At 37.7% G+C, this 24,698-nt stretch overlaps 1 protein-coding gene across 1 annotated transcript in view; it reads right to left on the bottom strand.

The window, feature by feature from the left end:
- The window catches only part of LOC131937635 (neuronal acetylcholine receptor subunit alpha-10), a 98,313-nt gene that overhangs the window by 39,403 nt on the left and 34,212 nt on the right, over nt 1-24,698 (bottom strand). The gene's annotated exons all lie outside the window — the stretch shown is intronic.

Raw genomic sequence — 24,698 nt, 5'->3', positions numbered from 1 at the left:
TATCCCTTCATATACTGACGTCACATGTGACCTACTCAACTCTACTTCACCTGCCCAGTGTCCCGCCAAGTCTCAGACAACATGTTTTTATCGTTTAAAAAACGATTCCAGCCGAGCATGTCTCTGACCACACTATCCTTTCATATGGTTAGGACAAAGAAACAGATGAACTCTACTTCACCTGCCCTGTATCCTGCCAAGTTCAGATAGGCAACTTTATCATTAACATCTAAAAAAAAAAATTGAAAAAAAAAAATCATTTTTTATCATTAACATCTAAAAAAAAAAAAATTGAAAAAAAATATCATTGACATATTGGTCTAGAACCTGTACCACTCGCATGAGAGCGGACAACGCTACAAACTTAGCTATTTACTCCTGACGTCACAAATGAATTTTTATACTATACTTTGATGCAACTTGATTTCGAGCGTCTAGTCTAGAAGTAGTAACTTTCAAATTAAATTTTATCTTAAATTAGCCAAACAAAGATTTATATAAAATAATTAAGGCCTGAAATAGATTCTAGATGTATTAATGGCCTGAAATAGATTCTAGATGTAGAATTTACATTAAGTCTAGATTTAGAATTTACATTGAGTTTAGTGATCTAGATCTAGGCTAGATTCATAAATTTCCTTCGACAGCTGATCTTTAGATCTAGAGAAATTTATTGTAAAACTAAATAAAAAAAGACAGTTGAAAATTGATATAAGTGTTGGAACGTAATAAATACAGCAAACGGACGTATTGTTTAAGTTATGACCGACAGAAAATTAGATTTAGAACGCGTTAAACTTTGGAATGGGAACACAATTTTCTTCGATAGACGCCGCCATTTTATTGTACTAAAGAGTCAACAAAAAACTCTGACGTCACTATCAAGGGACGTCACTATCCCCACAAAGTTTATTCAAAGTATTAACATTTTTTAAAAAATACGGTTAATTTAACGATGAATAAATCAATAAATTAATTAACGTCTTTAAATAAATTTGTGATTAACAGTCTGTCTGCATTAAAAAAATTATTCTCTACCTACATACTATTTTACAGCTCTCCAGATAGAGCCGAACATATCAGGATACTTGATCAGGCAAACAAACAAACAAACAAAAAAACAAAAAAATAAATATTCAAACATGTAAACGAAACTTGACTTTTAGTAGTATATAGATGTGTACAAATGGAGGTAGGAAATAGTAAGTATGTGCTATTGAAAACTGTTAAAGTCGAGAAAGAGGAGGGGTGATGGGGTAGTTGCGTAGCGAGGACGTGTGTCACCCGGTGCGGCACTTAATGGTGTCACCCCCCTTCCCCCCAAGGCGTAGGGAACCTTCCCATGGGACAAACTTTCAAATTTTCGATTTGCCCCCCCCCCACTCAAATTTACGATTTGCACCCCACCCCCATCAAACTTCCCCCTCAAGTTTTCTCTATATATTTTACTATTTTTTGCCTTGGTGCCACCCCCCCCCCCAAATGGTGTCACCCGGTGCGGTCCGCACCCCCCTCCCTCGCTACACCTCTGCATGGGGGCATACAAATTTAGAAATGGGTGTGGGAATATGTGAGGTTTCTAGTTCTGTGATTTGCATCTTAACAATGTGTATAGGTTGTGTGATTTTTAATTTCTTTTTCTCTTTTTTTTTTTCCTCAGACATGTAATTAACTGCGTCGGGTTGCTATGAATGTTTATTTAGTATTACAGTTTTCATCATCGGCTTGTGAGGACTGATACAGATTTACAATAGTAATACTTCTTTCTTACTTCTTGCCTACTTTCGTTCATTTAAGATGGTTTATTTATACATAGATCTATTACGAAACGTCTAATTACAATTTTATTTTTAAAACTGAAAATGCAAATGTGTTATTAAATGGTGATTCTAGGGATTTTTTTAACGGCATGAAGGTTTAGGCTTTTAAGTAGAGCTGAAATAAATTTGGGATTTAAGAAAAAAATATTATAAATAATATAAGCAGCCTGACTGGTATGCTGAGTACCATGAGATATCAAATCAAACATTCTTCACTTTCAAACATCTATATATATGGCATTCTTATGTTTAAAAAAAAATTGTATTAATATTTAAATAGTAATAATAATTTATGTAGTATTTATTTTGTAGGATTATACAGTTTCATTGAGATGAACGTAAATTGTTCATTTAGTAATTAAATGAAAAAACTATATTTCCAAACAAAACGCGTTGGTTTTTGTATTGTCAAGAAAGCATTTCAACAGAATGCTATAAAAAATATAAATTTATTTCTAAAAGTAAACTTAGTAGGTTTTGCATGTGGCATTCTAAATTATAAGTTATTAGAGATGGTGTATTTTTCACCCGAACTGAAAATTGTGTAAAAAAGGCAATAATTCTTTTTTTTTTAAATCTGCTTATTATAATCGTTTTTTTTTTGTAATCATAGACCTGTGGAAACTAAAAGATGAAATTTTTGACGCGGTTATACCCCTTTATGTAAGAATAATTAAGCGGTAGAACTCGTTTAATTTGATGAATTTTCATACCTATTGGAACACAGTTTAGTATAAATTTGAAAGGAACATTTCTTTTATCCAAAAGTTTTCTTCGTTTATTTTTGTCTGTGGTCAAAGGTCGTGGGAATTTAAAAGTTTGGATTCCTAACGCCGTTACATCCGTATAATGTTTAAAATGTAGGAGTTAAAACGTTCTATTATTAATCCCTTTATTTTATATTTATGAGAATCTGGTATTTTTCCAGGTGCCTACGGCACCAGAGCTATCTCCTTACCAAATTTAAACTTTTTTGTCGCATCTGCAAGTGGTCGATCTAATTAAGCACTTAAAAAAAGGAAACGTTTATATAAAGCCCCGTTCAGTTTAGGTGAGTTGTTGGTCACTTAAAACGCGATTATTGTGTTGACTCTAATTTTCCGGTTAAAAAGAGAGTGAACAGCAAACTTTGTCAAGAACAATTTCCCTGCAAATTACCTGCAAGTACACGATCTAAGGGGTGTGAGTAACAAACAAACATCCCCCATTTTGCTTTTATAGATATAAAGATATACGCACGTGAAAGGTATATATATATATATATATATATATATATATATATATGTATACATATATATGTATACATATATATATATATATATATATACATATATATGTATACATATATATGTATACATATATATATATATATATATATATATATATATATATATATATATATATATATATATATATATATATATATGTAAGGGTATCTGATTTAAGAAAATGTAGTAACAACTACTGTTTGGAGCAATTTTATTCTTTTAAATCTACTCTTAGATTGTTCTCTATATTCTTGTTCAATTATTAATTTTCGTCAAAAGCGATTACGATTTGGAAGAAGAAGGAGGTAAAAACTAAGCGTTAAAGGGATTATAGAGATAGAGAGAGAGGGTTAGAGATGGAGAGAGAGAGAGGGAGAAAGGAAGAGACATGGATAAGGAAACAGAGAGAACGAGAAATTAAAAGACAGATCCTTTCTAGCGAGAAACCGCCACGACATATCCCGTAGACTTCCTTATTAGCGCCCTAATCGCCCTCGGCCTCATGCATATAAAACACGAGGTTTCCCCATCTGAGATGAAGTCTTTATGCTGAGGCTAAATGGCTCTAAGACCGCATTAGACGAGCGAACATCTACGGTCTGGTTAGAGACGTAGGAAGAAGCGATTTGCTCGTGAGCGAGAAAAAAATTTTCGTTGACTACTCACGCGTGTGCTGTTAGGTCATTTAGGTAAGGGTTGAGATGTCAGACTGGACACTTGACCACACGGTGGAGGGGGGGGGGAAGAGGGTTGAAGGGATTATACGGCCAGTTGTCTAGACATAGTGGAATTTGCTGGACGCTTAGTCTTGAATAAGTTATCAGTTTAATTACAAATTACGTCATCGGTTAATGAGCAATTTATTTACAAAATAAGGACACAAAACGAATTTTTTTATTACGTCGTAATCAAATATAGTTGATTTTTAACACGAATGTAAGGAGAATATTAAGATATTATTACTTTAAAAACAATATATAAATATTATATTTTATCAACAACGAATCCATTCATTTTTAATTTATGTAATACAATACCTTTTCGTTTGGCCAAAGATATCATAAGCATCTTAACATAACACTCATCAAAATGGTAGTCCTAAATATGAAATTAACTCAAAACTGTGTCGTTACTTTGTTGTTATGGATAGACCACAACAACACAACAACACACTACCACAGACACAAGCAGACATCTCAACCCCGCCCCAATTTTTTTCGCGTGTCGATATTATAAATTTGTGCCAATACAATTGATTCAGTTATCTATATTTAAATTAAAGTTTTCCAGAACTCGAAGCACCTAAACAACCAGGTATAGAGGTCGTTGCCCTTCTCATTAGGAGACGCTTCCATGAGGCATTGTGTAAAAAAATATAAATGCCAATCTTCCTAGATGGGATTTTATCAGAAAATCTCCGCAGTTTTACGTAGAAGATTATTACAGACATCGTCATAAATCACACACTCAGTTCGTTATTGCTCGTATATTTTAAACTCTATTTTGCTATAGTTCAAGTATTTAAAAATAACTGCTTAGAAAAGTGGTTTTTACCCAAACGATCTCCTTATACCTCTGCCGATATTGAAGATGAAAGTGGTTTGGTAAAATGAAATATCCCATAATTAACGCACTTTAATATTTTATTTTAGGATATTTTTAATCGGAGGATCCAATTAAAGCTCTTTCGCGTGGTAGCCGGGCTGCTGCTAACCAATCACAGCTCAGCTTTTCTCAACACGTCGATCCCGAGTACATCCGGGTTTTTCTGATGGTGTCTTTTGTGTGCAGAAAAAAGCCGGAAGTTGTGGCTACTACCATCCTCCGTTATAAACACACCAACACACACTTAAATATTCAAATCATAGCGATATTACACAAAGCCGTTGTATCCTATTCAAATAGTTAACTTCATGGATGAAAGGATATAGCTCTTTAGTTTGATGCTAGGTATGAGGGGGGGATGTTGCTAGATATAGGGTGGGGGTGGGGTCTTGATATTTATATTTTATGTAAGCTGAGATCCCAACACAGGTATACAAATACACATTCAGATTCATCAAGAACATAAAATACTATATACCAAAATCACGAATATGCAAAACATTTTGTTTTTACTTTTGATAGGCGTATGTTCCAAATTTTATTCCTAATTTTATTTGTCAAGCTTTCTTCATCCCAACCAAGCCCCACCCTAACCGATGCTTAGGGCATGCCTGATTAAAGTTTAGGAGAAGAGATATATTAAATATAGTTTTGATAGTTGTTTTTCCAATTATTATTGTTGAATTGATAAAATATTATATTGTGTGCTTTTTATTCAATGAAGATATTCTATTAGTCCATTTCTTGTGGGTTGTGTTTTTAAAAACTTAGAATTTATATTTTTTAAAATATGAAAACGTGTAAATAAAATTGTGAATGTTTCAATACCTGGCCGGTACATTGGACTCTGTCATACGTTATGTGAGCTGGTATGTTAGATCTTGATGGGGTACAGATTGGGGATCTACTTTACTCCCATACTTTATGTGGGGTGATTGAATCAACCTTGTAAATGTTGTGTTAAATCTTAGGGGGGATCTACTTAACTGCTATACTTTATGTGGGGTGATTGAATCAATCTTCTGACTGTTATGTGAAATCTTAAAAGGGTACAGATAATGGATTTACTGTGCTGCCATACATTTTATGTGGGGTGATCGAATCAATCTAGTAAATGTGATGTTAAATCTTATGAGGGTACAGATTGGGTATCTAATTTAAGGACATATTTTATTTAGGGTCATCGAATCAATCTTGTAATTGTTATGTTAAATCTTATGAAGCTACATATATGGGATCTACTTTACTACAATAATATATTTGGGGTGATTGAATCAATTTTGTACCCTGTTATGTTTAATCTTAAGGGGGAACTACTTTACTGCAATACTCGTGTACGTTACTCGGGGATACTTGAATCAATCTTTTACGAAACAAATTCATCGGATTGAACCTGATACATTTTTTTTAAACTCTTGAAAAGAATCAAATAAAAAGCCCTATGGAGGCAGAACAAGTTTCCAATCTGCTGGGCAGCGAGAGGCATAAGCCAACTGGTCAACAGGAAGGGTTTAATCTTATCTTTAAATATAAGAAATATCAATCTTCTTTTCTTCCGTAGTTCCTCCATACAACAATTCGGTTTTCTTCGAAACTTTCATTCACGCTTACCAAACATGCAACTCACATACGCTTACAAAAATACAACTCTCATACACTTACCAAATATACAACTCACATGGGCTTACAAAAATACAACTTACCTACGCTTACTAAACATACAACTCACATACGCTTACAAAAATACAACTCACATACGCTTACAAAAATACAACTCACATACGCTTACCAAACATACAACTCACGTACGCTTACCAAGCATACAACTCACGTACGCTTACCAAGCATACAACTCACGTACGCTCACCAAGCATACAACTCACGTACGCTTACCAAAAATACAACTCACATACGCTTACTAAACAAACAACTCAAATATGCTGGCGTGGGCTTTTAACTTACATATTTTCTTATTAAAATATTTTTCAGTATGTTCGTAATTTTTTAAAGCATACAAAATTTTGATCCGAATATGACGCTTGGTAATAATTTGATATGACAATAACGTTTAGATAGGTGGTTCTTAACCTTTTTGGAGGTACCGAACCTCACCAGCTTCAAATGCGCATTCACTGAACTCTTATAACAGGAAACATAATTTAAAAAAAAAAAATTCAAAACATAGGTAGACCTATATATTTTACTGGTGCACAAAATGAACCGTACATCTTGGCCTCCGGCGAACCACAGAGAATTAGGCCTACTCACCGAACCCCTTGAGTTCGATCGAAATCAGAATCAGAACCACTTGTTTATATTCATGTTATATTCTGTTTACTAAAGAACCAATGCAAATAGAACTAGAATTCTTCATTGATTTGTATGGGTCTGAATACATTCACTTGTTTGTTTTTTACGGTCAAAACATTTTTCTTGATATGAATTCCTGTAGAAAAAAGGAGAGAGTTAAAAACTAGAAAGGGGAGGGTTAGATTTTTTTATAATGATACACCTTTAATGTTCTCTTGAGTTCGATTCTGTCTTATCTCAATCCTGCCTCAATCGATTTTATTATCTCCCCATCCACTCCCACACCCACTCTGAGCGATGGTTTGAATTTAAGAAAAAAAGAAAGGTGGCATAGAAGTGAAAGCCACAATATAAATGGAACACGTCTTTCTCTGAGAAAGTGACCATTTAAAAGGGCGTTAACCACTTTACGTTACATTACCCGTCAGAGATAGCCAAGGGAGACGACTGAAATTGACCTTATTGGGGAACGTCAACACGCAGCCAAACGCTAGACTTGAATAAGGAAATAGGGGGGGGGGGGTGTAAGAAAAGAAAGGACTTATTAGCAGGAGTGAGCATCACGCACCGATGTTGACTTGTTTGGCTAGCAGACGACAGGGTAACTAGTGATGTGGATGGAAGCGATGTTGACTACAGGAACGAGGGAAACAATCATGTCTTTTTGTGTGGATGGTCTAGGCAGCGAGCAGGGTATGAGGGAATAGCAACAGTTATGGATTAGGTTGGGGCAGTTTGTTAACCTAAAGATTTGGGTATGAGAGAATAGCAACGTTTATGGATTAAGTTGGGGGAGTTTGTTAACCTAGAGATTTGGGTATGAGAGAATAGCAACGTTTATGGATTAAGTTGGACCAGTTTGTTAACCTAAAGATTTGGGTATGAGAGAATAGCAACGTTTATGGATTAGGTTGGACCAGTTTGTTAACCTAAAGATTTGGGTATGAGAGAATAGCAACGTTTATGGATTAGGTTGGGGGAGTTTGTTAACCTAAAGATTTGGGTATGAGAGAATAGCAACGTTTATGGATTAGGTTGGGGGAGTTTGTTAACCTAAAGATTTGGGTATGAGAGAATAGCAACGTTTATGGATTAGGTTGGACCAGTTTGTTAACCTAAAGATTTGGGTATGAGGGAATAGCAACGTTTATGGATTAGGTTGGACCAGTTTGTTAACCTAAAGATTTGGGTATGAGGGAATAGCAACGTTTATGGATTAGGTTGGAGCAGTTTGTTAACCTAAAGATTTGGGTATGAGAGAATAGCAACGTTTATGGATTAGGTTGGACCAGTTTGTTAACCTAAAGATTTGGGTATGAGGGAATAGCAACGTTTATGGATTAGGTTGGGGGAGTTTGTTAACCTAAAGATTTGGGTATGAGAGAATAGCAACGATTATGGATTAGGTTGGACCAGTTTGTTAACCTAAAGATTTGGGTATGAGGGAATAGCAACGTTTATGGATTAGGTTGGACCAGTTTGTTAACCTAAAGATTTGGGTATGAGGGAATAGCAACGTTTATGGATTAGGTTGGGGGAGTTTGTTAACCTAAAGATTTGGGTATGAGAGAATAGCAACGTTTATGGATTAGGTTGGGGGAGTTTGTTAACCTAAAGATTTGGGTATGAGAGAATAGCAACGTTTATGGATTAGGTTGGGGGAGTTTGTTAACCTAAAGATTTGGGTATGAGAGAATAGCAACGTTTATGGATTAGGTTGGGGGCGTTTGTTAACCTAAAGATTTGGGTATGAGAGAATAGCAACGTTTATGGATTAGGTTGGACCAGTTTGTTAACCTAAAGATTTGGGTATGAGAGAATAGCAACGTTTATAGATTAGGTTGGGGGCGTTTGTTAACCTAAAGATTTGGGTATGAGAGAATAGCAACGTTTATGGATTAGGTTGGGGGAGTTTGTTAACCTAAAGATTTGGGTATGAGAGAATAGCAACGTTTATGGATTAGGTTGGGGGAGTTTGTTAACCTAAAGATTTGGGTATGAGAGAATAGCAACGTTTATGGATTAGGTTGGGGGCGTTTGTTAACCTAAAGATTTGGGTATGAGAGAATAGCAACGTTTATGGGTTAGGTTGGGGGAGTTTGTTAACCTAAAGATTTGGGTATGAGAGAATAGCAACGTTTATGGATTAGGTTGGGGGAGTTTGTTAACCTAAAGATTTGGGTATGAGAGAATAGCAACGTTTATGGATTAGGTTGGACCAGTTTGTTAACTTAAAGATTTGGGTATGAGAGAATAGCAACGTTTATGGATTAGGTTGGGGGAGTTTGTTAACCTAAAGATTTGGGTATGAGAGAATAGCAACGTTTATGGATTAGGTTGGGGGAGTTTGTTAACCTAAAGATTTGGGTATGAGAGAATAGCAACGTTTATGGATTAGGTTGGACCAGTTTGTTAACTTAAAGATTTGGGTATGAGAGAATAGCAACGTTTATGGATTAGGTTGGACCAGTTTGTTAACCTAAAGATTTGGGTATGAGAGAATAGCAACGTTTATGGATTAGGTTGGACCAGTTTGTTAACCTAAAGATTTGGGTATGAGAGAATAGCAACGTTTATGGATTAGGTTGGACCAGTTTGTTAACCTAAAGATTTGTGACGGCGGGGGGCGGTCGTACAAGAGCACGTCCCCGGGGAACTAGGATATACAATGTATGACGTCACTCGTACACGTACGCACTCAGCTACACTATGCTTGACGTCACTCGTACATGAAGTATACGCGCCCAGGTACTCAATACAAAATAGATGACGTCACTCGTATACACTCACTTAGCTACTCAAACACATGACGTCACTTGTACAAGTATGCATCCAGGCACTCAATACACAATAATTGACGTCACTCGTATACGCACGCATTGAGCTACACAATATGTGACGTCACATGTACAACTACACCTCCCAAGCACTCATCTACACAACGGATGACGTCATTGATATCTCTTAACTGCCAGCATTGTTTATTGATTTCCAAGAATTCCAACTTTCAAAACAATCTTAAGCCAAGAGAAACAACAACAACAATAAAACAACCTTGAGTCCAGGAAAATGCTGGCTAAGACAAAGTACCTAAACATTTTTATAACCTTGTTTAGATGTCGGAATGAGTTTATCTTTACATACATATTCTCCTCCACTCTGCCACCAAAAGATGTGAACTGTGACAGCTGTTAGATTAAACTTTGATAGATCTAGACACACCTATGGCACTCGGCTAGAAACTTCCTACGGCTATACCGAATCTGATGTAAAAAAAAAGGCTCTGGAATCGAATGTTCTAGAACCTTGAGAGCATTCAGGACAGGGAGGTAATGGTCAGATCGTGACCTAGAGGGTTTTCTCGTACATCGCCTAAACGTCGATTTAATGGAGTGGAAGGCGGGGTGTGAGAGGGAGAACCACACGTTTCTATACATATTCACATACATAATAACATATGCATACAGGCGCACACGCACACATACACTCGCAAAAATACTCACACTCAATCACACAATCATTTGCACACACACACACACACATTATTACACGTACAGCTAGTCACACACACACACACGCGCACACGAAGAAGCATAATAGCACACGCACGCACACGCACGCACACTCACACACACTCACTCATATACACACGTACACATACGCAATACTCTCACGCACACATATTCACAAACACACACACACACACACACTCAAGCACACATGTTCACACACACTCTCACACACTCACACCTAGACGCACCCAACCCGCACGTACTCACACACTAACGCACAATCACACTCACACCCACACATATTCACACACTCTCACACACACACCTACATGCACCCACATACGCACACACACTCATATACACATTTACACACACAATATATCAATTGGCCCCAAAAAAATATAACAAGTTCAAGCAACCTTTATTTATTATATTGAACCTTCATTACCACTAAAACCTCCTGTTTACTTTATCATTAACTCCAATCCATTCTTTTCAAATAGAAACTAGTTCGACTATCAACACCACAAAAAGCATGGTTGACATTTTAGAAGAGTGTGTGTGTGGGGGGGGGGGGGTGTGAGGGGCGAAGGTTGGGCAATGTGATATCGACTAGCAAAAATAGATTCTTTTCAAAAAAAGTAATTTTTTTTCGAACTCGCTAAGGTTAAATTTTTTTCTTTAAAGATCTGAAACTGATCTTGAAATATCTCCAGGCTTGCCGGAAGTTGAGGAGTTTGAGCGTCCTGGCGTTTTACTTCACCAAGGTCATCAGTGGCGTAGGCAGGGGGGGGGGGGGGTTAGGGAGGGGTCATAACCCCCCCCCCCCCCATAGACCCCTCGGTATATATATGTAACTGGGGTAGGCCTAACTACCAGTTACAAATGATAACGAACGAGAAGCCGCGACGCAGTATGAAATCTGACGCAACCATAACAGGTGGCTTATTGGATCGGTCTGATAACAATCTCAAAGCCAACGCGTGCTATTTTGGGAAACGGTACGAGAAGTTTCAGACGAGCTGTCAACTTTGATGGATGGGACGCAGATGTTTTAGTGAATCGGACGGTACGTCAGAAACTGCGACATTAGTATTCGGATACATCGATTACAAGTATCGATTACGGAAATGGAGACAAGTACGACTACGATTTCAAGGCATAAATAGGAGGGGACGGCAGAACTCGTCCTCTCTCTTCCCGTTTCGAGGCTCTTGCCTCTTTCATCGCTCGCTTAGATCAGTCAGTCTGTGTGACTATGTCAAGTCGGTTATAGAACGGGTTAGCCGTATTGTGTTAAGGAGGATTATAGACATGTGGATTCAGTTATATGAAGCCTAGTGAAGGACTGTTAGGGGTCAGTTGATTCAGACTATTATTGAGAAGCATTCCTGTTGATTTATTGTGTTATTATGAAGCATTTCTTGATTCATGTAATAAAGGATCAATAGCGAACCTGCATCTTGAGTATCTATACTGTGGTCAATGTTGTCTAGAATGAGTGGTTAAACTCGTTAACACGTGGCACTACAGGCAATTAGGTCTCATTACATGTGGCGTTGCGAGCATGGTAACTGTTGGCTCGTTACAATTGGCGTTGTCGGCAGGATAAATGTTCGCTCGTCACAATTGGCGCTGCGAGCAGGGTGAATTCAACTAGACTTGCCGTTTAAGGCACCTATAGTCAACCTTGTGCATAACTGTGTTTAGTGTGTGTGTGAATTCGGACATTCAGGAACTGTGAAAATTGAGGAACGAGGAAAAATTTTTCATACACACACGGTAAGAAAGAACTCTTTTTTTTTAGTACTTAAGGAAGAAAATGTCTACTCTGGACGAGAAGCAGACCCATATAGTGGTCCTACGCAGAGAGTCCCATATTAACAAATTTTACGGGGACGGAGATCCAACTTTAACCAACAGGTTCAGTGAAGAGGTCAAAGCGGCCTGGGCCTCGAGACATATGTCACCAGAGGAAAGATTAAGACTGCTGATGGGCAGTATAGGTGAAACGGTTAGGGCAGAGGTTAAGTGCCACGATAGGACCGTCCAATCAGATCCAGATAAGGTGCTAGATCTGATTATGGAGACCTTTGGGGAGAGACGGTCGGGTTTGCAACTGCTAACGGTGTTCGTAGGCTTAAGGCAGAGAATGGCGGAGAGTGTGATGGAGTACTCACACCGGATGAACGGGGCCTTTGATTCGGTAAAGTGCAAAATACCGGACATTGATGTACGCCTACTGAGGGACCAGTTCATCGAGGGGCTAGCAACCCCGATCCTAAGAAGAGAGTTGAAAGAGGAGGTCCACAAAGACCCGCAGTTGACCTTCCTTCAGGTCAGGAACTCAGCGATCCGCAGGTCCGAGGATGAGGACCAATCGAACTGTTCGGTGGACAAAGTCTCTGTGCCTGAACAGAGACAATCCCCACCCACAGGGGCCGACACGATGGAGACCATGATGGCTCAACTGTTGGCCCACCTGGTTAAGGTTGACCAACGATTGGAGAGGTTAGACAGCAGGTCAACAGCTGAGAATCAGGGCAAAAACGGGACAAAACAGAGACAGGTTGGACAGCCGCGACCTGCCGGTCCATCACTCCAATGGACGGCTGATGGTCGACCAATTTGCGTGTCCCGCTCACAACCCGGACATATGGCACAACACTGTCCGGTGAAACGATCGCTCTCTGTACGGCAGGTCAAGACTACAGAGCGGCGAGGTAATGACTTAGTAAACAAAATGACAAAGAAACACAGTAAGGAGAAAAAGAAAGGCAAAACACAACTAATGAAAAAAATGACCTGTGAAATGAACTTGAATGTTGAAAAGTTTCAAGTGAACAATTTGTTGGCTAAGAAAAATGATGATAAGGAAGAAATTGGTAGACTTAAGAATGAGATCTCAATGTTAACCAGGAAACTGGATAGGGAAAGTTCATGCAAATTAAAAGCACAGGAGAAATGTTCATCTTTAGAGTGTCTGTTATCGGAAGAAGTAAATAAAAATAGTGGACAACAGAACAGTGTTGGCAAACTAGAAAAATTATCAGATATTGAAAAAGAACTTCAAATTACAGCAAAGTTGGGATCCATCGAACAGCGATGGGCAGCAGAATTGGCACTCTTTGACCTGGAGAGAAAATATCGCCCAGGGCAGTCCAATGGTAATGCTGACGCGTTATCAAGGAATCCTTACGAGAGACCGGGTGATGAGGAAGAAACACTGACAGGAATATGTGAGGTCAGAGCGTCAACAGATATCCCTCATGGGGTACAAGTGATGCAGAACGGGCAGACCGGGGTGGAGCACATATCCACGGAACCCGAACATATGGACAGTGGTGATTTTATTTGCCTTAATCACAAAAAGATAAGAGATGCCCAGAGAACGGATAGTGGCTTACAACCGCTATTGAAATACGTCCAGGAACAAAAATTCCCAGGAAGAAGGGAAAGAGAACAATTTGGTCGAGAAACAAAGAAAATACTGAGTCAGTGGGACCGTCTCAGTATAGAGGATGGTGTTCTCATACGGAGAATTCATGACCAAATTGATGGCACAATACACCAGGTGGTGGTGCCGGGACAATTACGAGAAAAAGTGCTAAGGTTGGCACATGACAGGGCAGGACACCAGGGTCAGGACAGGACGCACAAAATATTACGACGGAGGTGTTACTGGCCCAATATGGAAATGGAGGTCAAACGCCATTGTGAGGCTTGTGTGAGGTGTCAGCATGCGAAAATGCCAGTTGTCAAAATGAGACAGCCATCAGGACACCTACTGGCGACAAAACCACTAGAGATTGTGGCTATGGACTTTACGTCGTTGGAGCAATCATCGGATGGGACGGAACATGTGTTGGTAATGACTGATGTATTCACCAAATGGACTGTGGCGGTGCCCACACGAGATCAGACTGCCAAAACAGTGGCAAAGGTCTTATTAGAACATTGGTTCATCAAATATGGCATACCAAGACAATTACACTCTGACCAAGGAAGGGCTTTCGAGTCAGAAGTAATTAACCAACTGTGCAGCCACTACGGGATCAACAAATCTAGAACAACCACATTTAATCCGAAGGGAAACGGACAGTGTGAACGGTTCAACCGCAGCATGCATGATTTGCTGCGTACGCTAGAACCTGAACAGAAAAAACGTTGGCCTGATTTTCTCCCAGAGTTGGTATATCTATACAACTGCACACCCCATGCCACAACCGGCTTTACGCCATACATGTTGCTGTTCGGACGAGAGGCTCGACTCCCTCTTGATTTGTTCCTAGGAAAAAGGGAGAGTATGACTGGCTCATACACCGCACTGGAATATGTGAATGAACATATGAGAAGAATTAGAGAAATGTACAGGGTAGTACAGGAAAGACTAGAACATGAATCTCGGCGAAGGGAACCGCCGATACAGACGAAGGACCCGCCACTCAAACTGAATGACAGGGTATTACTGCGTAGCCACCCGTTAGGCAGAAACAAAATCCACGATCTCTGGGGACAGGAGATATGGCAAGTCGTGGAGATGCCTAAAGCAGCAGGTGGCCCCTTTAAGATAAGACCCATCGATCACGCCAAACCGGATCGGTGGGCGAATATTGCTCAATTAAAGAAATATTGGAATAGGCAAGAAGAGCAGTTACACACAGAGAAACCCAAGACAATTAGGGAACCGGAAGTTATAACGGAAATTCACATACCCATTCCGGAACCATATCACCATCAACAGAACAACCGCGATACGCAAGGGGAGGATACCGGCAACAATGAGGATCCCGGTCCCTCCAGAAGCAGAGAGACAGTAGACCATCAGATAAGTGGTCCGCGGAGAAGTTTAAGGAACAGAAGGAATACGAAATTTTTTGTCAGCAACCATCAATTCTTTCATGGTCGCGCTGGTATGAAAACAGACTGTTCAAAGAGCTATAGAAGTGAACTGGTGAAGGCACCAAATGGAAAGGGTGGATGTGAATTCTAGAACTGTTTTGTGTCTCAGGAAGATGATGTAGACACAGTTGATATGTGAAATAGGTATAACTGTCAATCGTATACGAATGGAACGTCGTGGACAGTGAGTGGAACAATAAATTTTTTTTTTTTTACGACTGTGCGATTGACTTTGGAGGAGTGCACCTGCCAGGCGTTGTTTGTGGTTTAAAACACACAAAAAAAGCAGGGGTGGATGTAACTGGGGTAGGCCTAACTACCAGTTACAAATGATAACGAACGAGAAGCCGCGACGCAGTATGAAATCTGACGCAACCATAACAGGTGGCTTATTGGATCGGTCTGATAACAATCTCAAAGCCAACGCGTGCTATTTTGGGAAACGGTACGAGAAGTTTCAGACGAGCTGTCAACTTTGATGGATGGGACGCAGATGTTTTAGTGAATCGGACGGTACGTCAGAAACTGCGACATTAGTATTCGGATACATCGATTACAAGTATCGATTACGGAAATGGAGACAAGTACGACTACGATTTCAAGGCATAAATAGGAGGGGACGGCAGAACTCGTCCTCTCTCTTCCCGTTTCGAGGCTCTTGCCTCTTTCATCGCTCGCTTAGATCAGTCAGTCTGTGTGACTATGTCAAGTCGGTTATAGAACGGGTTAGCCGTATTGTGTTAAGGAGGATTATAGACATGTGGATTCAGTTATATGAAGCCTAGTGAAGGACTGTTAGGGGTCAGTTGATTCAGACTATTATTGAGAAGCATTCCTGTTGATTTATTGTGTTATTATGAAGCATTTCTTGATTCATGTAATAAAGGATCAATAGCGAACCTGCATCTTGAGTATCTATACTGTGGTCAATGTTGTCTAGAATGAGTGGTTAAACTCGTTAACACGTGGCACTACAGGCAATTAGGTCTCATTACATGTGGCGTTGCGAGCATGGTAACTGTTGGCTCGTTACAATTGGCGTTGTCGGCAGGATAAATGTTCGCTCGTCACATATATAAAAAGTATGTGGGGAGGGTGCAAATCGAAAGTTTGAGGGGGGTGGGTGGTGCAAATTGAAAGTTTGAGGGGGGGGGGGGCGCAAATCGAAAGTTTGAGGCGGGGGGGGGGGGGGGGTGCAATCGAAAGTTTGTCCCCGGGTAAAAATTGGACCCCCCCTTGAGATAATCCTGGCTACGCCACTTACTTGTTGACCGGTATCTGCTGCTCAAGTCAACGATAGCAGACGGCTGAACGGTGCACCAGCAATGCTAATTCTTCACTGACAAGAGAGCTTTTTGGGCTACTACATTTAAACTTTAGCCTAGAATTTTAAAATCATCGAATGATTTGGTAAAATATTTTATAACATTTGCCATTAGAATTTCATTTTCATATAATTTTAATTACTTTTTTCTTGTAATAAAATGTATTCCGTTTCGTCTAATTTAGTTAAGGATACAAATGTAATGTTTTTACCCTTACATTATTTATAAATGTATTTACTTAGCCCTAACCTAACGTTACATCTTTGTCGTTATTGATGTCCCTTTTAATTAGGGAGCCAGAAATTTAAATTAATGTTAGAGTCTAAACCGTAGCATATAATCGCAAATTATATCTATTGTATAAACTTGTTTCAAAAGAATAGCTAGTGTTTAAATGTTTATAATTTCTATGACATTTTAAGTTGTCATTATGTAAAAAATATTTTTTTGAGTAGTTTTTATACAAAATATACATTGTAAATTGAAAAATTTATATAATTAGACTCATGCGGTTTCGTTACATTTTATTTAAGTGGCTTTGTTAATAGTTTGTTATTTTAATATTTGTTTCAATGTTACTTCCCTTTATTTATTTTAAAATGGGAGATAATTCATTGCACTTAAAAACAAAGTGACAGCGTTAACCCAACAGTCGCATGTTCAAATCCTGGGTACGTAGGAAACCACATAGCCTGACAATTAGCGAACCAGGGCCTCTATAAAGTATTGCATAAAACGATCACAATTCGCCGAACCCCCTCGTTAGCATCAGGAGATATACGTTCGATTGTGTGCAAAAATAAAGACAAAGAACTGCTTTGTATGAAAGAAATATGACGGACATTATGATGAGTGATAAACGAATTACGCTAAAATACAGGTGGGAGGTAGAGGTCGCGTTCGCTCAATGTAAACAATGCCCATGATTTCCTCAGTGGCTGTACAATCAATAGCCATCGATCCTTACACTAAAGACTTTCAATCCTAGCTGTTATGCTACTTCTCTTAATTTACTATAGAAAATAGATGATGTAAACATACATAGTCTTAGAGTTTCACCTGTACTTAAGCATTTCATCTAATGTGAAGGATTTTGATACGAACGTAGAATTTTGCAACGAATGATCTCCCTTTGAACATCTATTTAACAGGAACATGTAATTAAAAAAAAAAAACAAGAAATTTTTTTTTTTACCCTAATATAAAATAAGATAAAGCCAAGACATGCTTAATAAACACAATAAACATTGTATGGAAGCTTACATAAAAGATGTACAGGCTAAGCATGAGAGACTAACATACGGATACTGTATGAAATGATGTGTATTGCGTTTAAACATTTCATAAAAAAAGCAATTAGTAATTAAAAAAAATAAAAATTTCTACATTCTTGCTCTCATGTTAAACTTGAATTTAAATTAAAATTCACTTTAAAAAAAAAAAAAACATGACCTAAAGATATTTTTAAAGAATCAGCAAGGGTAGATGTATCACCAAAAGAATGTTGTTAATGTGTGTGGGAGTAAGACCAATAGGTTATCTCCCATTAGAAAACTAGTTAAGGGATGTAACTTTAAATCAAATTTCTAAAATAAACAATAGAACAATTAATATGAGCATAAAAAAATAAAAAAGCGTAAATAATTTTTTGCAAATAAATGTATTAAATATTCAATAGGTTTATTGAAATATATCACAAAAGTATAATTAAGTCATTGACAACTAAAATATATAAAATATTATAAACCGAAAAACATCATAAATTTTCCAAGATTTTTTCGTACAACTAAAAATCTTTCCACCTTAATAAACTTCTCTTGCACAACGAAATTTTGGAACATTTTTGGCTCCCCTAACAAGGGACATCATTTAAGACAGAGATAGATTTGTTGTTACTAGGTCTATTAACCGCCTATAACAGGGGTCGGCAACCGTTTGAGCCGGAAGAGCCAAAAGTTACAATTTACAAAAGTTCCCAGTTTTTAAAGAGCCACAAACATTTTTCACATTTCAGTATTTTGGTAATTGATTAGGATTAGATATATAATTTGATTTGAAATAAATAGCTTTAAATATGAAAGAATGGTTATACTTAAAAACATACTAATATTTCACACAAAACATATTAAAGTATTAAAATTAGTAAACAAATAATATATCTATACGACTATCCCAATCCACTTTAGAAGCTAATGACTTTTTTCTTTCTAAATGGACACTACTGGCCAAGGAGGTGTCTCCCATAGCCAGGCAGGCCTCAACACTTACTGGCTTGGGTATCGGTCGCTTCTGTCCTTCGGTTCTCACTGGGCCTATCTTCCACCCCACTGAACGCATGGTAAACGCGTACCCCACCGTCTATAACCCCGCTCAACCGTAGGAAGCTAATAACTAAAAAAAACACGTTAGTCAGGTCAAATTAATGCATATTACTGCTAAATGCATTCTGTATAAAATAACATTCCCCATTAAGCGATATTCGAAAAAGTCGGCACTTGCGTAGTGGCAAGAATGGAACGGCTTTGGGGCTGGGCATGGTGCCCAATCGGCTGTCAGTATACTTTCTACCTAACCTACTCTCATTGTTCTCTGCTGAGTGTTTTTATTCTGTTTAAAGTTGTTTTTCTTTGCAATATTTTAATGAGTTTTGAAATTAAAATAACTATTAATATTTGTTCATGGAACTGAAGAGCCGCATCTTGACACCAAAAGAGCCGCATGCGGCTCGCGAGCCGCAGGTTGCCGACCCCTGGCCTATAATATTCTATAAATGTAATAATTGTACCGCTTTTACAATGCTATACTAATTTACAAATTTTAACGATGAAATCAATTTACAAATTAAAAAAAAAAGTTACTGCTTATTGTATTGTATTAACTCAATTATTCTACCAATTACAATATTTTTAAAAAATTGTAAAGATTCACTGCTTACATTTTAAAAAACAATATGCTGTGGACGTAATGTTTTGTCACCCTGTGTCTATACAAGACCTCTCATAAAGCTGACGTCAATCTTGTCAGACCTCATACACGCCAAAAATGCATTTAAAAAAACATTCCATTCCACTTAAACTACACTGATGTGTTTTCTCCAAGTTCCCTGCCCTGCCCCCAAAATCTAATTTCCTTCCGATTTTTGGGAGTCCAACTTTTAACCCCCATGTTGTAAAAACACTCAGAAATTTTTAGACCTCCAGTCTGTGCGATAAACAACCAGTATCGATTCTGTTGTAGTGTATTCGTGTTGCTGTCTTGTAATAACATGTCTTGTAATCGTATTCGTAAAATGAACTGATATTGTAAATAAACAAGAAATTACAGCCTTATTAATTCAAGTGTTTTTTCATCATCATATTATTTCCCGTTATGCCGAAGGCACAAATGGCAGATGAAGTAGAGTTCATATGTTTCAATGAACTCGGCATACAGGGCGATAAAGTGGTTAGCACCATACCCATCCGTCTTCGCTATATGTTTGTTATTCTTGATTAACTATTTGCTGTTTTAACACTGGGATGATGTATATCAAAAAGAAAGGTGTATTTGGCTCATCTTGAGATCGATCGATAAGTTTGAATGGCATGCCATGACCTAACCCCCTAATCATGACTGACCTTAACCCAGAACATTCTCGACCTTAAACTCGGAAGATGCATGAACTAAATACATCGACGAGAAAACGAAATAAACCCAATATTCTGTGAACGTAAAGCCACATTTTTTGTGTGTCTTCCTCGGCCAGAAATTAACACGAAATTATTCAGCGGCCAAATCAGGCTATTCATAGATGTACACTTAGCATTATCGGAAATGTCCGTTTCTTTTTTTTTAGGGGAACTGAAAAAGAGGAAGGGAGGGGTGGGCTGGAGGCTTATTGGCGATACACTGGCAGCTAATTCAAAAGCTTAAAGTTCTGACCTTTAGAGAAAACTGGACCCGGGATTAAAAGGGGGTGGGGAGGCAGGGTGGGGGGGGGAGGTAGAGCTAAAATATAAGTTGCAGCATCAGACGTATAATTTGTATCTTATACATTTTAACATTTCTTACACTATATAACTTTATTTTTGCAGAGTAAGATTTACAAATTATGTAACCTTGAAGTATTTTATCATTATACATCACTGTTACAACTTTCATAAAAATAAATTTGTAAAGCTTCCAATCTGCAGAGCATAGGCAGCTAACTAGAATGAGCATATATATATATATATATATATATATATATATATATATATATATATATATATATATATATATATATATATATATATATATATATATATATATATATATATATATATATATATATATTATACACACATGCATATACACAAAGAGAGAGAGAGAGAGAGAGAGCGAGAGAGAGAGAAAGAGAGAGCAGGATGAACTCAACAGTATAACATTTGAAATGGAATCAACAAATCGGTCCAAGTATCAGAAAATATCGTCAAATATTTGACAGAGGGGACGCCAGTCGTGTCAATAAGCTCAAGGGGTCTCGTGTTACTAGAGGGGGTTGGTATGGTGAGGTGAGGTGGGGCGGGTGGGTGTTGTTATGTCTAGACTACCCAGAGGCTTTACTCACGTGCAAACACACCAGTGTCAGCTTAATATTTAGAAGTACAGGGTCAACTTAATATTAGAAGCACCATTGTCAACTTAATATTTAGAAGTACCATTGTCAACTTAATACCCTGTAGTACCATAGTCAACTTAATATTTAGAAGTACCATTGTCAACTTAATATTTAGAAGTACCATTGTCAATTTAATATTTAGAAGTACCATTGTCAACTTAATACCCAGTAGTACCATTGTCAACTTAATATTTAGAAGTACCATTGTCAACTTAATACCCAGTAGTACCATTGTCAATTTAATATTTAGAAGTACCATTGTCAATTTAATATTTAGAAGTACCAGTATCAACTTAATATACAGTAGTACCATTGTCAATTTAATATTTAGAAGTACCATTGTCAATTTAATATTTAGAAGTACCAGTATCAACTTAATATACAGTAGTACTATTGTCAATTTAATATTTAAAAGTATCATTGTCAATTTAATATTTAGAAGTACCATTGTCAATTTAATACCCGGAAGTACCATTGTCAATTTAATGTTTAGAAGTACCAGTATCAACTTAATATACAGTAGTACCATTGTCAATTTAATATTTAGAAGTACCATTATCAATTTAATATTTAGAAGTACCAGTATCAACTTAATATACAGTAGTACTATTGTCAATTTAATATTTAGAAGTACCATTGTCAATTTAATATTTAGAAGTACCATTGTCAATTTAATATTTAGAAGTACTATTGTCAATTTAATACCCGGAAGTACCATTGTCAATTTAATATTTAGAATTACTATTGTCAATTTAATACCCGGAAGTACCAGTTTTCGGACGTCTGTTTGGTGTTTTTGTTTCTATTGACATTGGATCTGTTTACAGCGTTAATCCCTTACGACACGATGAACGCTTTTGTAAACACATCATTTGGCCGAATTTTATTCCTTGTAAAAATACGAATCGTAGTTTTGTTTTGATACATTTGTATTTCTGTCCACATTGTAAGCATGACGTTTTTGTTTTAATATTTTACATTTTGTAAGCACACAACGGAGTTAAAGGTACCGGGGTTCTAAGCGATTCTATTAGCGGTATAGTGATTACTATAACAGGATAATATGAATGTAGACAGTGTGATATTCAAATATCATGCGTTATCAGAGAAAATGAAAGTAGATTTATGTCAAATGGTTAAAAAAAAATACAGTATAGTCCCTATGCTAGAGATGATACTGTAATGGGCGTAATACCGTATGAGGTACTTTTTGTTTAAATAGATAGATACTAGGTAAGGGTATCTTATAACAAGTGTAACATGAATCATATTTTATGAAAATAATAATAAAGTTTGCCTAAAATTTATAAAAGGACAAGTTAGACAAAGGCCAGAGAGAGAGAGAGAATTAAGCTGAGTTTAAATTACTGCTGACGTAAGACGGGTGCTTATGGACTTGATAAGTTAAGGGAAAACATACTTAGTCTAAGACCATCTGCTTGGTAGACTTGGATTATGTCGGTTAGTGCGGTATCTGTAGGTAAAAATACTTTTGGGAATTCCCGTTTGTTAGAGTTGAGAACAAATGTTTTTGTTTTAAAAGGGTAATCCATCGTCTGATTGGTTGGTGTTTTACAAGTTGGAAAGTACATCATGAGCTTAGTTCTCGGCAGCTAAAGGGATTATGTGGTGGTGTTCATGTTAATTTTATGTTAATTGTGTATGTCTGGTGTGGGTGTATGTTGTTTAATGCTTGCGTTGAGCATGTTTGTAGGTTGCTTATAGGTTTGTAGATTTATGCTGTTTACTTTACATAACATGAGTCAGGTACCCTGTGGGCCGGGTAGACTCAGAGACGTACTACCAATACGATACCGGGATCCGAACTCGAGTCTTTCAGGCTAGCAGTAATGCCTTCTACAGTTCGAACACGCAGTCCCGTATTTTCTGTTTTGCCGGGTAATCACATACTTAGAATTTAATTTTTATATGTATACAGTTGCACATGAAATGCTTTATTGAAAAATTTTCCGAGATTGCATCACGAATACATTCATTAATAATCATACTCAATTTCGGCATTTTAAATTCGAATCATAAAACTGTCAAACAGGCTTGAAAAAATTTATGAATATTTACGTACATTTAAAGTACAAAAACTCAATATGCGTAAATACACATACACTGACTCACATTTTCTTTAAAAAAAAAACACGCTGAATCAAATGAAACACCAATTTAAGCTTTGAAAAACACTCCACAGTAAAACTGGACTCAATTTACACGCAACTATTCTAACAATTTCTTTCATTTTTTTCAAAACAATTTTAACCCAAAAAAACAGTTTCGAATGGTGAAAAACGAACAACATGGGTTGTTTATCTAGAATTGCTGTTTTTCTTTCAACAAATCGATGGACAGATAACCAATGCTGTGATTGATTATACGGTCAACTCGCTGACTGTCAGGCCTGCGATGAACCCAACAGGAAAAACAATAATTAATGGGAGAATATTCTCTTTTACGTCGTAGTGGGCGGTTAAGATAACACTTGCTTCTGCGCATGTACAGTGTAGCCAGATGGAGATAAGATATTTAAAAACACACCGATTAGTGTAGATTATTCTACAAACAACATGATGTATGCGATTATTGAAGGGTAAACAATGCAATGAGTCTGTGGAACAGTACACATATTCAGTGTTTCTTCCAGACTTTTTCTACGAGGGACGGACTTAAATTTTCGGGAGGTGGTGGGGGTGGATGGGGGGTAGGACATTGGTTAAAGTATATATTTTATATAATAAATTCTGTTTAGTCCCTCCCCTCTCCCCTCGAAGAGATGGCTGGAAGATACTCTGCACATATTCTATGTTGTACACAGTGGCGTAGCGAGGTCGGGTGTCACCCGGTGCGGCACTTAATGGTGTCACCCCCCCCCAGAGGCGTAGCGACCCTTCCTCGCTACGCCTCTGGTTGTACATGTTGTTGAAATTAATTTAAAAATTAATTAACAAGGTATTGTAAAAGATTAAGGGGTGTTAGTCTATGTTGAGCCATCATGAAGAATAATAGGTTAATACAGTTAGATAAACCAGAGGTTGACAATTCAGACAGGCAAGAGGTTGGGGCATTATGACTGGAGGTTGGGGCATTATGACTGGAGGTTGGGGCATTATGACTGGAGGTTGGGGCATTATGACTGGAGGTTGGGGCATTATGACTGGAGGTTGGGGCATTATGACTGGAGGTTGGGGCATTATGACTGGAGGTTGGGGCATTATGGCTGGAGGTTGGGGCATTATGACTGGAGGTTGGGGCATTATGACTGGAGGTTGGGGCATTATGACTGGAGGTTGGGGCATTATGACTGGAGG

Source organism: Physella acuta, unplaced genomic scaffold, assembly GCF_028476545.2.
Source record: "Physella acuta isolate Inbredline_101_S28 unplaced genomic scaffold, ASM2847654v3 ptg000215l, whole genome shotgun sequence".
In the NCBI taxonomy this organism is placed as follows: Eukaryota; Metazoa; Mollusca; class Gastropoda; family Physidae; genus Physella; species Physella acuta.
The sequence above is the reverse complement of the archived record's forward strand: the minus strand, read 5'-3'. Positions and strand labels throughout refer to the sequence as shown.